Source organism: Vulpes vulpes, chromosome 15 (assembly GCF_048418805.1).
Source record: "Vulpes vulpes isolate BD-2025 chromosome 15, VulVul3, whole genome shotgun sequence".
Lineage (NCBI taxonomy): Eukaryota > Metazoa > Chordata > Mammalia > Carnivora > Canidae > Vulpes > Vulpes vulpes.
The window spans coordinates 22,539,301-22,546,927 of record NC_132794.1 but is presented as its reverse complement, the minus strand read 5'-3'; the positions used below and the strand labels follow the sequence as shown (position 1 = coordinate 22,546,927).

Sequence of the window (7,627 nt, the reverse complement as noted above, 5' to 3'; positions counted from 1 at the left end):
CTTTCCCCCTCACAGTAAGTTGACTGAATTTTTCTGAAGTGGGTGGGGGAAAGATTGATTGGAAAAGCAGGTCTTGGGCATCCCGGGTGGCTCAGCGGTTTGGCGCCGCCTTCAGGCCAGGACGTGATCCTGGAGACCCGGGATCGAGTCCCACCTCAGGCTCCCTGCATGGAGCCTGCTTCTCCCTCTGCCTGTGTCTCTGCCTCTCTCTCTCTCTCTCTCCTCTCTGTGTATTCTCATGAATAAATAAATAAAATCATAAAAAAAGAAAAGCAGATCTTTTCCAGTTGTTTAGGTATAAATAGTTCTAAGATTTTCATTCTGAAAGTAAACACAGAAACTCAAGTCCTCATGGACTGCAGTGGCTCATACAATCAGCAGTCACTAAACGATCATGCGTCCTTTAATGCTATGCTGCCCATGGCAACCACCTGTTCTGTCTGAATGATGGAGAGTAAAGGAGCAAGAAGGGGCAACTCCCAAGCACAACCTGTGCAGAGGGAATTGGATATACAGCTCCCTTCACTATAATTGAATGCCCTGTCTCTAAATCAGTATGTAGCAAATGCACCGCCTGAATGTCATGAAGACAGAGAAATACCTCTTCCCTCGGAGTTTGCTATACATTTTATAAAATGGCTAAAATGCATCAATGTAATTTTTCAACAGGATTTTAAAAATAGGGTATTGGTAAAAACAATGTGCAAACTACAGGGACACTTCTTACTGCTTGATATAGGTAGCTCACATTGTTTCAAAACTTTTCCTGTCTTTCTAAGTATGAACAATGGTTATAAAAATTAAGGATATACTTTTAATTTCTGCTTTCTTGTATCTGAGTTATCATGAATAAAGATTTTTTTTTCAACTGCTATCAGTATTACAACTGCTATCGGTGGTTTTCTGTATTTATTGCATACCCACTATGTGCCTAGGATTTTTTTTTCCTAGCTAATATTGAAGAAGATAGCCATGTTTTTCATTTTTACTAAATTTTCAACAGTCATGGTGCTACAATACATAATTATTCATCAAGTATTTAAATTAAACTAAGACATATACTGCCAACAGAAACTAGTAATCCTCTTTATCAATTCTGTGACATGTTTTTGAACATTCACCTAATATTTTTATGGATGTGGTTTTAAATCCCAAATGAGTAATCAGAAAATGCTTATAAACTTAGACCAGATATACTGGGAAAGGTGCTTTGAGCTATGAAAGGCATGCTCAGATGCCAAACTGGCTGCCTGGTACCTTGAGCTGAAGTGAAAGCAGGCCTAAGACCAAATACGTCATTGTGACGTGCTCAGTCACAAATCCTGTGCTAGGGCTTTTCTTACCTACTCCAAAGGGGTAGAGCACAAAGGATACGGTACAAAGTGAAACACTTTTGATGAGCTTCTGTTTTTTGTTTGCTTTTTTGTTATTTTTTCAATAAATCTCAGTGTGATGAGAGAAACTTCAGAATTTAGGGAAGAGTGCTTGCTGTCCGTGACCCAGAGGAATGTGAAGGGCCAGGAGGCAAGGGTGGAGCATGCAAAGTGAACCACAGTTAAATATACTAAATAGAAACTCAGGATTTAAGCTAACACAGAATGTATGTTGCAGACTATAAGTGGATTTGATGTATCTAATAACTTACAAAGGTATCTACTTTCTATTGACTTATTACCAAGGGAAAACATATATATATATATATATATATGAAATTTGGGGGAGAAAGAGACATGTAATACACATTCTGACTGACTTGTATTATCTTCTTTGGTACCCTTCAATAAAATGCCTCTATCTATCATCTATCTATTTATCATCATCTATGTTGGTAAAAATTCAATACAGTATGCTAGAGTAAAAATTTTATAAAGTTGAAAATTTATTTCCAATATAATCTTTCACTTAGAGAACAGTGTAGTTATCTCACATTTATTCAGGAGCTACTAAGAAATATAGTATGGTATTTCATATAAAATAATCCATTACCTTCTGACAGCATTTTCATGAGATACCTGACATACATAGAATTTACAAACATGGAAACTGAGAATAAGAGGATCTAAGAAATGGGATCTGGATGGTTAATAGTGAATGGTGCCGGTGTATATGATGATTGAATCTTGTTGATAAATACCATACCATTTGCCATTAGCCTAATTAAACTTCAAAGCATTTGTATATTGTCAAATCTTGTTAGCAAAAGAAAATTGGACTAATTTCTTGAAAATATAAATGTAAATATTTCCCAAATGAATGATTATGAGAGGAACATACACCTTTTTAAATACGCTGGCCATATTGATAATGAGTGTACCTATTTTTTAAAATAAAGCATTGCTCCTTCCAGATGCACAAATATTTGTCCACTATAAATTGTCACATGTAATCAAGAAGTAACATCTTCACCCCTAAAGGTCTGTTCTTCCTATGTGATAATGCCTTTGTCAGTTTTAAAAATCCAAGAAATAAAAATATTCCCTACATTGTAAATGTACAGATTAAATTTGCTATTTAGTGCAACAGCTGATATCTATTCCTTTTCTTACAGAAGATTATTTCACAAGCAGGTAGACAAGACTGTTAATGGTGAGAAAGGGAGGTTGGCAGGAAATTGCCACACCATGGGGGAAAATGGTGGCAGTAAAAGAAGCTCTCAGTAACTAAGATACAGGTTATCAGTGGGTGACAGAAAGACCAGAAGGGAAACTAGATTAATGAAAAGGATAAGATATATACATTAGAATCATTTAAAAAGAGATGTAGATTACAATTATCATTAAATTGATTTTTGAAAATAGTTTAGGATTTTAAATCACTTGCAAGATTATCTTTAAATAAGGTTTTAACAACATTAATGAAAACTTCTTTAGGAATTTGGAAGAATGATTTCCAAAAAGGAGACTCTGAGAGTCTCATATCTGGATTAGTTCTAAATAAGCCAGAAATTTTTCCCCCTCCATCACTGTGAAACACACACTATCTATGTGTTCTGATAGAATGTGCCAAAAAACAAAAACAATAACAAAACCAAAGAACATTAAACATTCATGGGACATAGGATATTATTTTCATATGATGTGGCATTAGAATTATTTTAAAAACAAGAAATCAATAAGCACTTTTGAGAAGCTATAAAAGGGAATTTAGAAATTCTTTTTATTGTTCAGCTCACAGACTCTTCCAGTCTTTTGCCTGGTGTGTTTGTTTCAAAGAGACCTTGTATCACTACATTATGAGTATGGTAAAATGTTGCAATTTCTATTTTGTCATTGCCCAAGGCTCAGATAAAAAGTGAATTGCCTGAGTGCTAGGTATTTTTTTTTTTACATGCATTCGATTTAGGGGAAAAATAAAGTTTGGGTGGTGAGTGCCCTTTGCCAAAATGGTAAAGGGGCTCAGAAAAGGGTTTCATCACCTATAAAATAAAGCCAAATGATAGCCTATGAATACTGCAAGCCAACATGTTCTCACAACAGGGCAGGGAGATAGACCTTTTGTCCCAAGTGCACTGAAATTCAAACCTTAGAGGAGCGGGACTTTACCACTCATATCTCCTTCTCTCCCTCTAGACTCCAAGTGGTTTAGAAATTGCTCATGCCTTTGCATTTTAATGGAAACATTTCAAGCAATTATATTTATATTGATAATATAAAGTAATTAAATTATATTTAATTATATTAAATGGCAGTGTTAAGGAGTGAAGATATATAGTGCAGTTTATTTTTTATAAACCTCAATAAGTTAAGCTATTTGTTGCTTCCCTCCCCTGAATTCTTAGGTGTATTGGGCTGTGCCTGAATATTAAATTTACTCTTTATAAATAGGGCAACGGATGATGTCACATTAGCTCCTGAGATAGGTAGGTAACGTGGGCTCCCTCTGGTGTCCGCCTAGTTCCTTCTGAGTTACCTACAAAGGACAGAAGAAAAGATCAAAGATTTAAAATATCAACTTCTATCATAAACACGAGGATAAAAAGAGCAAGAATAACGTACATTTTATAAAGACTTACATAAGAAGTGAGCATGACTTTTAATTAATTTGCAACAAGGAAACAGGTATTCCTAGGATAGACACTTATGCCCGGACTGCTGTTTACTGAAAATGAAAACATAAGATCAATATAATTTAGGAATGGTTTTTAGAAATTTTGCCATCTAAGCCTCTAAACTGTAGAAACAAGTTGTTCAATGCTAAAAGAGTCAGTGCTTAAATTTGTATTTAATAATTGAGCTCATTAACATTACCTATATTAAAACAAAACTATTTGTACAAAAACCACCGATATTTGTGTCCAGAAAAACCTTTATTTAAGAACAGAGACAATTTCAGGAAACGTTAGAAAAAATTCACAGGTTTTACAAACTTTATAAAAGGCTGTTACATGGTTTAAGAAAGGTAACAATAAGAGGTGGCAGGTTATAATTATATGGAAGACATTCCATGTCCTGATATTTTACCCTGCTTATTTCATTAAATTCTGGTGTGAATGAGTACATTTAAATCTACTTGACTTTGATTTACCAGTCACACAGTGCTAGGAATCTCTGCTCCATATGTATGTATATAATTATAAATATATATTATATATTTATGTGATCATGTTATATATTAATATAAATTATGCAATTTTATATAGATTAATGCCAGCATTTGTATAAATTACACATTAAAAATATATATAGCCACTGATATTTTCTCATATGTGATGATAAATTAGATTATGGGATCTGACTGCAACATGTTTGTGTGGAATGGGGGCTTCCCACACAACACTAAGCAATTCTCAGAAATCAGCAGGAGGTCCAAGAATTCACGTCAGTTCTATCTCCTGAAGATAGTAACTGAGGGTTCAGTTCTATAAGACTACCTGCCCTTCCTCCACAACGGCAGATGCCAATCACAAGCCCAGGTTGTCACCTGTGCTTCTGACCTACCAACCGTAGATTGAAGGTTCCCACAACCTCCTTGGGCTCAGTTAACTTGCTAGAGAGGCTCACAGAACTCATAGAAACATATTACTTACCAGTTTACTGGTTCATTAAAAAGGATATCATGCAGGAACAGCCAGGTAAAAGAATGCATAGGGCAAGGAGCTTCTATGCCCCCTGCAGGGCACCACTCTCTCTACAGTTCACATGTTCACCATCCTGGAACCTCTCTGAACCCTGTCCTCTTAGGTATTTATGGTGGCTTCATTACATTGGCTGGGCTGATTATATCATTACCAATTGGTAATTGATTCAACTTTCAGGTTTTCAACCCCTCCCTGGATTTTGGACTTAGAGCTCCAACCCTCCAAACACATGGCTGATTCTTCTGACAACCAGCCCCCACTGTAAGCAGATCCTAAAAGTCATTGCATAAATATAACCAGAGACTTGATCAGTCTCAACACTTAGGAAATTTCAAAGGTTTCGGGAACTCAGTGCCAGAAACAAACAAGAACAAAGACCTAATATGTATTTCTTCTTATATATAATCATATCTTACATATCATAATATATAACAATACCTCCTTATATATAATAAAAATATCTAAATAATATATAATAAAATAATATTATTATATATAAAAATAATATAATTATCATCTCTGTAGTGCTATTTCAAAAGTAAATAATTAAAGTTGAAAAAATATGCAGGGAACAAAATACACCTTTATAAATGTAAATATAATTCTAGAGTTAAATATACCACTCTTGTAAGAATCAGGCCATCATTAGTTTACAAAATAATTCAGCTCCAAAGTCAAAAGTACACACAGGAAAATAACGATTGGATGACGACTGTCAAGTGTTTAGTAAGCTATGCTGTGGTATTGCTGCCTCGGCAAACATTTTATATGACTAACAGCCTGCTGAGACCCTAAACTGAGGCTAGTCCCCTCAGGCAAGTTCCCAACACCACCCCCCTACAGCCCTTGTGATCAAGTCTCCTCTGCTTCCCAGTGACTTCTGCTTATTGCGCCTTAGATAAACCCTCTGTGTAACTTACCAAAACTCTGACCTTTTGGTTTGAATCAACCAATCAAAGGCATGTGCTCCATTTATAAGTACACACCTTATACTAATACTTTATAATTATAAAGTATAATGTACTCGATTGCCATATTAGGTATGGAGAAAGTCTTCCTGGAAGAAGAGACAAACATGTGCAAAAATTGTTTGCTATGATAGAAATAATCCATGAGTCCTCTGATCAAGGCTAGGGAAGGTTTGATATTAAAAAACAAATAAACAAACAAAAAAATCCCAACAACAGAGAAGCCCAAGATCTGCACTTTTGTCAAGCCTTATCAGATATGCCAGGCCAAAAGAAATCCACAGCTGTTTTGTAAAACAATGACATTGTTTTCTTTTTAAGATTTTATTTATTTATTTCACACACACACACACACACACACACACACAGCACACAAGTAGGGAGAGCAGTAGGCAGAGGGAGAGGAAGAAGCAGGCTCTCCGTTGAGCAGGGAGCCTGATGCAGGGCTTGATCCCAGGACCCTGATATCATGGCCTGAACTGAAGGCAAGATGCTTAACCAACTGAGCCACCCAGGCATCCCAACAATGACATTTTTATAGTTTATTGTTGCCTTTAAGCAGCCCTATAAGAAACACACACACACACACACACACACACACACAGGAAAAATGTCTTCTTTTAAGAATCTAGTATATTATTTATGAAAAAAAATGCAAGTTTTCCTCTGTGAGATGTGCTTGCTTCTTGGGTGAACTAGTGAGAAAATCCTCTCCAGATCTCTCCAGTGGGAAGAATGGAGCTGAGTGTCTGCTTTAGTCCCTGCTTTTCATATGGCTTCAGCCTTCACCTCTCAGGGACAGCAGCACATATGAACAGAGAGTTCTTTCTAGCATCTGGCGGAAGTCTGAGCTGCTCCATTGACAGGGAGATTATAGTAAGAGATATGAAAAAAAAGGGTTTTGGAAAGAGAGAGACTGCTTAGTGGATGATCAATCTTTTTTAAAAGCCTAGCTCTAAAGCTTGATCCTTCTATGGTAAAAGGAACTACTCTGTTAGAAGGAGCTGCAAACTCTAATCTCTATTCCCCACACTTTCTTTTGCTCATTTGAAATCCATGTGACACACAGTAAACAACTTTATGTTGGACTCGATTTCTGCAAGTGTTTAGACTAGAGAAGTTGTATAGGGCATTAGATTCTCAGGAAGGTAAGAGAAGGGAAGGAAATTTATTCATCTTTCACGGACCACAGATAAGATAAATTCTTTCTGCTTTCACCCTAGGTTACCCTGTGGAATCACCAGAGGCCATGACAGCAGAGGAAGGACAAGAGGAAAAAATATCACCCTAGCAATGCTTCTCCCGTGCCCAGGTACAAGAGACAGAAATACAGATATAGAAATAGGTTTCCCTGACTATTAGCAAAAACATCACCATTTAGGTGGAAAGCTAAGGGCCTTATCATGCTTCATCTAGATATTGACATAAATTGGCATTTATTGTTTGCTTCTCTGAAAAAAAATAAAATAAGAATCTCATATTTTATTTATTTATTTATTTATTTATTTATTTATTTATAAAGATTTTATTTATTCATGAGACACATACACACACACACACAGAGGCAGAGACACAGGCAGAG

At 35.9% G+C, this 7,627-nt stretch overlaps 1 long non-coding RNA gene across 1 annotated transcript; it reads right to left on the bottom strand.

Moving 5' to 3' along the window:
- Positions 1 to 3,132: 3,132 nt before the first annotated feature.
- Positions 3,133 to 4,251, bottom strand: LOC140595724 (uncharacterized). Its single transcript, XR_011997577.1, has 2 exons — positions 4,013 to 4,251; positions 3,133 to 3,909 (listed from the first exon to the last, which is right to left on the bottom strand). It is a non-coding gene; the product is annotated as an uncharacterized lncRNA (long non-coding RNA).
- Between the last annotated feature and the right edge of the window lie 3,376 nt (positions 4,252 to 7,627).